We start from the raw sequence: 11,689 nt of genomic DNA, 5'->3' as shown, positions 1-11,689 counted from the left end.
TTTATGTATAATTTTTTATTTTATTCTGTAAATTTTTCTTACTTCTTTTTGTAACAATTTTTTTTACTATCTATGGCCCCCATGATGTCATATAAGACCTCTGGGGGTCATTCACATGGCCTTTTTTTATTACACATTTTTCCACTGTAGCTTGGGCACCCATAAGAGCCCCAGTTCCAGGGAAAAACATCCCCCTGTAGTGACAGCAGTTACTAACAGTGCTGCTAAGACCCTGCAGCTCTGCTGTAACAGGGGGGACCACTTTCACTTCTTAGTACATAGAGCTATTGGACTTGAGTTTGAAAAAACTGTTGAATCGGTGGGTTCCAATGACTTTTGTCTAATGTGTATGGAACCTTTAAGCAATGCATACACTTTTTTTAACCCATCTGCATAATGGTTATTAATATGGGGGCAAATGAAAACAGAGGAACAAGGGGGAGAAACAGACCCAATGGAATACATTTTGCTACTGCAGCATCCTTTAGGGTTACCCCAGGCACATGGCATACGCTATGGAGCTGGTAGGGTAAAGTGTTGGCTTGTCACGGCAGCACTCACCAGGCTCCCTCCCGGAGGGGCACATCTAGCCAAGGCCAGGGCAGCACTGGGCCTCTTCAAGACACCCCCAGCATGGGGATGCCCAATAAACAGGGTAATAGGTGTAAAGGAATTTGTCACGTGTGACGCCACCGTTCCTATACTCCCCAGCATGACCATTCGCGGGGAAAATAAATGAGCCACAGACAATTTAAGTATGTCCGGTCCCCGGGAACGGTCAAGGCCTGGAATTTACTTTACTGTAAACTAAAGTGGAACTCAAGATAGCGCTGAAGATGGATCTCCTTTTCCTGCTCTCCAGTCTGACTTGAATTAAGATAATTATGGTGGCAGGTAATAAATCTTTTATAACTTGAATTGCCATCTAATATTTTTATTTTACTCAGCTAACAATACTATGTATGGTCTTTGGTTGTATATATCCCCTTCAGATAATTAAAGTGACTCTCTGTGCCTGTACCCACAGCATAAAGTACACAAAAAGTCCCTCAGGGTGTACATGGGGCCTATTAACAATAATTAACACCAAAATTGCCCAAAAGCCTGGTGACAGGAGGTCACAGTACATACTGGTATGTCTTAGAAGTAGCTTAATATAAATAGACGCATTGCCTATGAACTAGTAATGAAATGTATGCTTGGAGTAGAAAACATTCAAAATTATAGATTACATTGTCCTAATTATGGGAACTCATCCAGGTGCCTGTGGGAAACATCAGAATTTTCCCACAGACTTAAAAGGGTTATCCGGACAGTGTCGGCTCGGGATACACTGGAATCGGAGCGGAAGCGCTGCTCTGACCCCTGTGTAGTGGCCGGCACTCGTAATTGCAAGCGCAGCTCATCTAATAGCACCCTTTCGAGTTCTTCTAATGGCTGTAACCAATTATAATGCTTTCATCTCAGGTCATAGTTACTGAGTCGTGGGTTGATCATCATACTGTAAAAATACTGGAGGAAGACATATTAGGTGCAAAGTATGATTAGTGTTAACAAAAATATGGTTAATGTGTGAGAGAAATGAATGAAGTTGGAAAGTTAAAGGTGAAGTTGACACCAATTAAAGGGGTATTTGGTTATATTATTCCGCAGCACTTTCAAGTAATTTATTTATTACCCACCACCAACCTGGGTACTCATTTTACCAACCTCAGAAGGATGAGTCAACCTTGAGCTGGCTACCTGATCCATGTGTGGATTGAACTTGCAACATTCAAGTTGAAAGTGAGAGTTTAGGACTGCATTTATGCTGCTTTAGCACTCTGTGCCACACTGAATTCCTGCTCTCAATGCCTGAAAATAATAAATCATCCTATATTTGCCTCTTCTGCCACCCCCTGCAGCTCTAATTTCATGATTCTGTTTTCCCCTATGATGCGTTGATAGGCTGCAGTTAGCGCATTTATGGTGCATCACAGGCTGCTGCAGCCAATCAAAGGCCTTATTTTTCAAGTGCTGAAGTCTGTTGTTGGCTGCAGCAGCGTATGCAATCAATGGGAGTTCCACTTGCAATTGCAGGCGCAGCTCTGCAATTGCTTTCAATGAGAGCTGCTCTCGCAATTACAAGCTCCAGCCACTGCACAGGGGTTGGAAAAGTGCTTCTGCGCCGATCTTGGTGTATCTCGGGGACGCTGCCTGGATGACCCCTTTAAGCTACATTGAATTGTTCTGCATGCATAACAGATAAGATTGGAAGATGCAGTATACTACAGAATACCCTCAGAAATTGCTGCGTTAGGGTCTATATCACCTACAGTGCCGTTGGTACATATTAACATCATTTTTAGGCATAGGTATATGTTGGTGGGTGTGTGCTGACATTTGGAAAAAAATATATGCATTAGTGTCACATGTCTCTCCTTGTGGCTTCCATTGACTTCAATAGAAGCCATGCATGCAGAATCACAGGAAAATGGAGTATGCTGCAATTTTTCATCCGTGAGCGGAAATTGCAGTTGGTTTCCGCTCCTGTGCATGAAGAATCATTTGTGCATTGCATGCTATGGGCGGTATTTGCTGCGGAATCCGGAGACGGATGCCGGCTCTAGATTCCGCAATTTAAATCCGCCTGTGTGCATTCACCCCTAGGGCTCCTGCACACTTGCGTTTTTCTTGCGCCTTTTTTTCATGCAATATCGCTGCATTTTTTTCACGCAATTGTCAATGGGACTTTCTAATGTTAAAAACGCCTTGCAAGTTGGTGCTTTGCTATTTTTGTGCGATGCGTTTTTAATCTTAGAAAGTCCCATTGACAATCGCGTGAAAAAAAACGCAGCGATATTGTGTGAAAAAAAAGGCGCAAGAAAAGCGCAAGTGTGCAGGAGCCCTTAGGCAGAGCCATTGACCTGTTTGATATCTTATGTAGCTACCAGCTATTTAGCAGAGCTCTATATATCCCAGTATTCAGCATATTGCAGCATCATTGAATGATATATATCATAGGTGGCTCAGCGCTCCCAGGTTTCCTACGCAGGGGGTTGTATTTTTAATTCCTACGCCTCTTAGTATTTTAATTTAGTTCAATAAAAGTTGGATTTTAATGAGGATCTTCAATCGGAGTGTTTCTTGCCCTTTGGGTGATTTTGATTTTGCATTTTGGTGCTCTCCGTGTCAAAAGGAGAAACACTTAGGCTTAAAGGGGTTGTCCCGCGCCGAAACGGTTTTTTTTTTTTTTCAACCCCCCCCCCGTTCGGCGCGAGACAACCCCGATGCAGGGAAGTAAAGAAAGTTTACCGGAGCGCTTACCTTAATCCCCGCGCTCCGGTGACTTCAATACTTACCGCTGAAGATGGCCGCCGGGATCCTCTGTCTTCGTGGACCGCAGCTCTTCTGTGCGGTCCACTGCCGATTCCAGCCTCCTGATTGGCTGGAATCGGCACGTGACGGGGCGGAGCTACACGGAGCCGCTCTCTGGCACGAGCGGCTCCATAGAAGACTGCTGAAGACCCGGACTGCGCAAGCGCGGCTAATTTGGCCATCGGAGGCCAAAAATTAGTCGGCACCATGGAGACGAGGACGCTAGCAACGGAGCAGGTAAGTAAAAAACTTTTTATAACTTCTGTATGGCTCATAATTAATGCACAATGTATATTACAAAGTGCATTATTATGGCCATACAGAAGTGTATAGACCCACTTGCTGCCTCGGGACAACCCCTTTAATGTCCACGAGAAAATTCGGGCACGCGCAGATTCTCCATGCAGAATCCCGCCGCAGTTCCTTCCTTTCTCGCAGACATGAGGCCAGAAAATCCTTAATACTTACCTGTCCAGACACTGCGGATCTCCCCTACGTCGCAGCCGGATCTTCTTTCTTCGGCCCGGCGGCTGTGCTCAGCACGTCGGCAGCGTGCCGCGTGCATGCGCCGTGCACATTTTTTCCTTTTTTGAATTCCTGTTTTCCTGCGGTTCCGCGGCAGAGCAGAAATTCAGCTGCGGGTGTGCCGCGGATACGGACGGCTTCCATAGGCTTCAATGGAAACCATGGGAGCTGTCCATGCGGCAGGAAAATAGAGCATGCTGCAATTTCTTTCCATGCGTGTGACCCACACGCCGGGAAGAAATCCCATCCACATGCTTTTAGCTGCCCTACGGATGCTAATGCATCCCTATGGGCAGCAAGACGCACAGATCTCCCGTGCGGGGGCCACGCACAGATTTGATTAATAAAATCCCCCTGTGGACATTGGGCCTTACTGCAGCCTGAAGCAAGTGCCCAAGAGATTCCAAATCCCTGGTGAGCTGCCCGTCCTTGTCTCACCTCTGCCCCTAATTAAGGGGGTATTTCATAGCCGAGATGGGCAACTTTGAGTGTTTCCGGACCGCCTCGCCGGAAACAGTTGGCAGCCTTGCTTTGTTTCTGTAAATTTCACTGAAGTGAATTGGCGTTACAGAAACAGTCCACGTGCTGTGCTACAATGTTTCTATAACTCCCATTTATTTCAATGGGAGTTGTGGAAACAGTGAAAACTAACACCTGTTTCGGAAGCACCCAGCAAGGTGGTCAGGAACCATCCAGTTTCCCATCTCAATTATGAAACACTGAGATGGGAATACCCCTTTAACCCCTTCCTGCTGCAGCCCTTTTTCAAAAAAAGACAACTTTTCTATTTTTCCAGTTAAATAGCTACATGAAGGCTTGTTTTTTTATGGGACAAGCTATATTTTTCAGTGCTACCCTTTAAGATACCTTATAATGTACTGGAATACTCTTAGACCTCATGTCCACGGGGACAAATCCGCAGCGGGTCACCCACATGCATGATCCGGGCCCCATAGGGATGCATTGGACACCCGCCTTAAATACCTGCGGATGTCATTTTCCCTTGAGGCGCGGATTGTGTGTGCGGGAAAAACCCGCAGCATGCTCCATTTTAGTGCAGGTCTCCCACAGGCTTCTATTGAAGCCTATGGAAGCCGTCCCTATCCGTGGCACACCCGCAGCTGAATTCCCGCTCTCCGGCGCGGGAGAACAGGAGTTCAAAAAAAAAAAGAGTGCATGGGGCATGTGCACGGCACGCTGCTGGTGTGCCGAGCACATCCGCCGGGCCGAAGAAAGAAGATCCGCCTGCGACGGAGGGCAGATTCGTAGCGTCCGGACAGGTAAGTAATTCTTCTTTTTAGCCTCATGTCCGTGGGAAAGGAGAGACCCGCTATGCGATTCTGCATGAAGAATCCGCGGCAGGCCTGATTTTCCCCGTGGACATGAGTCCTTAAACATTGGGGAGACATGGAAAAAAAATGCAACTGCACAATTTTTGGATGGCGTTTGCTTTTATGATATTGAAGATGTAGTAAAAATGACATGTTGTCTTTATTCTATGGATTACAATGATTACGGCAATACAAAATTCCTACAGTTTTTTTAATGTAGTACAACTTAAAAAAAGATAACATTTTTGCTTTTTGTCGCCATCTTTTGACCCCATGAACATGTTTTGCATTTTGTGTGTGTGCAAAATATAGGACCTACTCTATCTTTCTTCATATTGCGTAGCAAAGAACCCCATATATGTCTATAGGAAGTGCGCAATTCCATGAAAAAAAGAACACATCTGGACCTCATTAGGCTAAATAGCCTTTCTAAATCAGGGCAGGAGTGGTTTGCGGGTGCCTAATAACAGGCCCTGCATGCACAAAATGAACAGTACTATGCACCAATATGCGCACAAATCAACTTCACTCACTGTGCAGATACATTGCGCTGAATCGAGATTATTTGCATATATGGTTGTCTGAAGAGGCTCTAAACCAGCAGTCTACAACCCAATCTTCAAATCCAAGCATACCGTCAGCTAGATCTTTAGCTGTTGTTGAACTACACCCCTGGAATGCCCTGACAGCAGCAGGTTGGCAGTGCATGCTGGGAGATGTAGTTTTGTAACAGCTGGAGTGCTACAAGTTGTTCACCAACAGTCCTTTGGGAGACTAATATTTTTATGCACATTAACATAATCCTTTGATAGTAATTCATATTGTACAGATAACCATTTGCACTTGTTTCAAAAATCGAGCAAGGCCGGCTTCATGCAAGCAAATCTGCGCACGCACAATTTGCATGCACAGTACGAAGAGAAAAGAATCAATTGATGTCAATGGGTTATTTCTCTTTGCGCATGCATTTCTTATTTTTTTGTGTGTGCAAAAAAATAAAACATGCTCTATTTTGTGCATATTTGAGCAGCAAATGGCCCCATAGAAGTCTATAGGAGGATGCGCAAAATGTGCATGGAATCCGCAAGGGGAAGCACAAATACTGCGCAAAACAGCAGGGAAAAGAACACATCTGTACCTCAATAAGCTGAATAGCCATTTAATTCAGGGCATAGTAGTGCCCCGTGCGTAAAACCCCTGCCCTGTGTGTGCAAGAGGCATATTAAAATGTCCCAATATGCATGCAAAGCTACAATGTATTTAGCGCACATGCGTTGCGCTGAGGCATGCACATTTGCATATACATTCGTGTGACATCAATGGGTTCTACAAGAAGTCGCTAAGTAGTTGCTAATTGCTTCATTGCAGCTTAGGAAAAGAAGTGACAAGTGGGCGAGTTCAGTGTAATCAGGCAGTCGTTCATCCTTAAATCACTGTCTGTTCACAGTGAATTAAGGAGGGCAGCCCAAAAAAATCTCCACATGGTTCGCCTCCATTCACTGAATGGCTTGCATTCCTGTGGGAAAGAACAGAAGAGATAAGTTTTTAGGACAACTCCAGTGTAAGGGCAGCTTCACACGAGCATATGCACAATTTCATGTGCCTTAGTGCAATGCGGTTTTGTTGCGTGCATATCGGCGTATTTTACTGCACTTTTTCTGCCCACAAGGCATGTTCATTTGCACATGGGACACAAGTGTGCCCCCATTTAAATGGCTATTTAGTCTAATGAGTTCCAGATGTTCTTTTCCCAGCAGAATTGCAGTGTTTCACACATCCCTTTGCATATTGCGCATGCGTTCGTGCACCCCTCCATAGACTTCTGTGGGGACCATTGGTGAGCAAATGTGCACAAAAAATAGAGCACGCAAAATATGGAAATGTTTCCGAACCCATTGTAATAAATAATGTATGCAAAAGCACTTATGTGAAGCTGCCCTAAGGCTCTACGTCAGAGACTGAGCTATTACATATGTGATATTGCAGGAGGTTATGACAGAAACTGGACAGTTCCCATTGTAGTCAATAGGGTCCATGCTGTGACATTTGATTCCATCATAGAATGGACAATTTATCTGCAGGGATTTTGTTTTCCTACTTGCATGACATGTCATTTTCAGTAGTAAATCTGATCCAATGTCTTACTCCAAAGTCATTTGGATTGTCAGCTCTCATGGTGTCCTCTTGTTCTCTCTCTTTTTTTATTAGAATCACCTGATACAAACTCACTGGTTTGACTTTGGGCCAAATCCAGAGGTGACACCTGAGGAACCCCGGTCTTCACCCTTTCAGCCCACTACTCTAGATCTGGGCTTCGCTACAGGTTTCCAGGTTTGTTACACTGTAAGACCTTAGTCAGACGAGCGTTTTTAGCCGCGATTTGCGCATGCGCATGCGTCCAGCGATTTTATAAAACCATTGCTTTGCAATGGTATCGGACACATGAGCGCTTTTTATGCGCTCGTCCGATAAATTATAGAACAGAAATCGCAGATCGCACCTATCTGCGATCTGCGATTCCTGTTCTCTTCTCTATATGCGCTCAATGGGGCCGGCGGCAGCAGCGCCGACCCCATTGAGAACATATAGAAGACAAATCATTCTTCTCTGCCACAGCTGTAACAGCTGTGACAGAGAAGAACGATGTTTGCCCATTGAATTCAATGGAGCCGGCAATACAGCCGCTCCATTGAAAGCAATGGGCTGCCGGCGTGCGCGGGGTGAATTGTCGGGAAGGGCTTAAATATATAAGCCCTTCCCTGCAATTCATCCTAAAATGTGTTAAAATAAAAAAAAATTGTATACTCACCTTTCCGCTGCAGCTGGAGTCCAGCCGCGGCCGCTGTCAGTTCTCCTGAACTGCTTCTTGGCACTATTCAGCCGGCGGGGCTTTAAAATCCCCGCCTGCTGAATGATCTGCCTCTGATTGGTCACAGCCCTGACCAATCAGAGGCAGGTTTCACTCACACACCCATTCATGAATTCATGAATGGGTGAGTGACTGCTGCCTCTCAGCGCTGAGCCAATCAGGGGGCAGGTCTGACTCACACCCCCTTCACACCCACTGCAGGACGGCCGCGCGGAGCTCCGGCTGCCGGGAGAAGGTGAGTATATATATATTTTTTATTTTTACACATTTTAGGATGAATTGCAGGGAAGGGCTTATATATTTAAGCCCTTCCCGACAATTCATCCCGGGCTCGCCCGCAGCGCATTGCTTTAAATGGAGCCGGCTCTATTGCCGTCTCCATTGAATGCAATGCGCTGGACAGCTCCGGCCCGTTTCTAATGAAACGCGGCTAGGAGCAGATTTTCGGGCGATTTGCGGGCGACTTGCGCGCACCGGTCACGCGATTTGGGGATGTGCATCCGTCATGCGATCCGCAAATCGCGTGAAAAAACGCCCGTGTGACTAAGGCCTCAGTGGTCTCAGTTATTCAGCAAGTGACACTACCAAAGATCAGGGTATAGTACCTGAGTGTGTGGAAGCATCATGGTACAAATAGGTCAGGAGTCGGGGCAGGCAGCAGACAGAAAAATGGTCAAAAAAGCAAGTGAGGTCAAGAGTAGAGAATGCAAAGAAGTCAGGTATAGCCAGGATCAGAAAAAACAAATAGCACCTTCAGCTGGAAAAGAAAGCCAAAAGCTGAGCCACCTTCCTTAGGGGGAATGTGCCTGATATAATTCAAGGTGCTTCATGACTGTCAGGGAACAGAATAGGAAAGTGTGTGCTGGCCCTTCAAGACTGCAGGCATGTGTGTGCACCCTTCAACAGAGATGGGCAAAAGAAATCCAGACCTGGGCATTTGTCGTGGACATGGGGAGAGCACCCACTATGACCAATGTGAATCAAGATGGCGACTGCGGATCTTAACACTTGTATTTTGTTGTTTCCTGATGTTTATTGAGTTTTATTAGTAAGACATTTAGTGCTTCTCAATTGCAAAGTGCTCCTGAATATGATGGTGCAATATAACTCACAGCAATTAAAAACACAGTATTAAAATGTAATGCTTAAATGGTCATTAACTTTTCAAACAACTTGTGCTGGCCACAAGGGATCTCCCTTTCTCCTAACATGCTGTCCACTGTCTACTATTATTTTTTCTATTATTTTTCATCAAGTGTGTCATTGGAGACAAGAGGATGGATAGGAAGTGGAGGAGGAGGATGACTTATCTTGCTCATTGACGTCAATAGATTGCAAAAGGAAAGGAGAAACTGACACTGCCTACAACTAATACTGATTGTTTATTGTGTTGTGGCTACTTAAATTACATCTCCACTCCTCAGTACTGCTATATTATCCTCCATGATGATGTTATGTCTTTATGTCATATACATGTAAATACCAGAATCTGCAGTATACAGCACAGTAACATACTCCTCCCGCTAATCCTGAAATTACTAAGAAAAACTATGTACAACCTGCAGAGTCGGAAAAATACAGAATACAAATCATGTAATGGCCAGAAATAGTGTTATTCCTTATGTACACATGGCAGCTTACTCCGAAAAGTTATCTGAAAAGTTAAGTATACTTTAAACATGGTATATCCACTGTGTCAGGCTTGCAATTCAGAGTTTGATAAAACTAATTTTCTTTTCTTAATAAAATGCATCAAAGCATAATACATTATTTTTAGAGATGAGCGAACGTACTCGTCCGAGCTTGATACTCGTTCGAGTATTAGCGTGTTCGAGATGCTCGTTACTCGTAACGAGTACCACGCGATGTTCGAGTTACTTTCACTTTCATCTCTGAGACGTTAGCGCGCTTTTCTGGCCAATTGAAAGACAGGGAAGGCATTACAACTTCCTCCTGTGATGTTCCAGCCCTATACCACCCCCCTGCAGTGAGTGGCTGGCGAGATCAGGTGTCACCCGAATATAAAAATCGGCCCCTCCCGCGGCTCGCCTCAGATGCGTTGTGAGATAGTTGAGGGACAGTGCTATAGTGTTGGAGCTGCTGTAGGGAGAGCGTTAGGAGTTAGTGTAGGCTTCAAGAACCCCAACGGTCCTTCTTAGGGCCACATCTAACAGTGTGCAGTAGTGTGGAGGCTGCTTTTAGCAGTGTTGCACATTTTTTTTTTTTTGGTATATCGGCCGTGCAGAGCATTGCGCCCTGCAGTAATACTACAGGGATAGAATTGTGTAGGCAGGGCCAGAAGACATATATAGATTGAATACACGCAGTGGTCCTGTTGAAAAAAATATTTGAAAAAAAAATATTTGGCCTGCCTGTCACTCTGCTCAGTGTTCTGGGTCTGTGTCTGCTGCGGGTTGTAGTTCTCAAAATAAATACGCAGCCAGCTAAGTGTTACAGCAGGCTTGCGCAAAATTATTTCCTGGCTCTGAAATCACCGCTCTGTTGCACTTAATAACAGTGCAACACTGCAGTTCCGTGACACACACATTAGGGACAGAATTGTGTAGGCAGGGCCAGAAGACATATATAGATTGAATATACGCAGTGGTCCTTTTGAAAAAAATATTTGGCCTGCCTGTCACTCTGCTCACTGTTCTGGGTCTGTGTCTGCTGCGGGTTGTAGTTCTCAAAATAAATACGCAGCCAGCTAAGTGTTACAGCAGGCTTGCGCAAAATTATTTCCTGGCGTTCCGTAAGCGAACTCAGCCTACAACCACAGGCCAATAAGCGGCACATTTAATTACAGTGTTGTGTTTCTGCATTCTTGGTAATACAGCATGCTGAGGGGTAGGGGTAGGCCTAGAGGACGTGGGCGCGGCCGAGGACGCGGAGGCCCTAGTCCGGGTGTGGGCACAGGGCGAGCTCCTGATCCAGGTGTATCGCAGCCGACTGCTGCGGGATTAGGAGAGAGGCACGTTTCTGGCGTCCCCACATTCATAGCACATTTAATGGGTCCACGCGGTAGACCCTTATTAGAAAATGAGCAGTGTGAGCAGGTCCTGTCGTGGATGGCAGAAAGTGCTTCCAGCAACCTATCGTCCACCCAGAGTTCTGCGCCGTCCACTGCTGCAACTCAGAATCCTCTGGCTGCTGCTCCTCCTTCCTCCCAGCCTCCTCACTCCATGAAAATGAGACATTCTGAGGAGCGGGCAGACTCCCAGGAACTGTTCTCGGGCCCCTGCTCAGATTGGGCAGCAGTGGTTCCTCTCCCACCAGAGGAGTTTATCGTGACTGATGCCCAACCATTGCAAAGTTCCCAGGGTTCGGGGGATGAGGCTGGGGACTTCCGGCAACTGTCTCAAGACCTTTCAGTGGGTGAGGAGGCCGATGACGATGAGACACAGTTGTCTATCAGTGAGGTAGTAGTAAGGGCATTAAGTCCGAGGGAGGAGCGCACCGAGGATTCTGAGGAAGAGCAGCAGGACGATGAGGTGACTGACCCCACCTGGTGTGCTACGCCTACTGAGGACAGGTCTTCAGAGGGGGAGGCAAGGGCAACAGCAGGGCAAGTTGGAAGAGGCAGTGCGGTGGCCAGGGGTAGAGGCAG

This window comes from Eleutherodactylus coqui, chromosome 3 (genome assembly GCF_035609145.1).
Source record: "Eleutherodactylus coqui strain aEleCoq1 chromosome 3, aEleCoq1.hap1, whole genome shotgun sequence".
NCBI classification, from domain to species: Eukaryota; Metazoa; Chordata; class Amphibia; order Anura; family Eleutherodactylidae; genus Eleutherodactylus; species Eleutherodactylus coqui.
Note: the sequence above shows the minus strand (reverse complement) of the source record.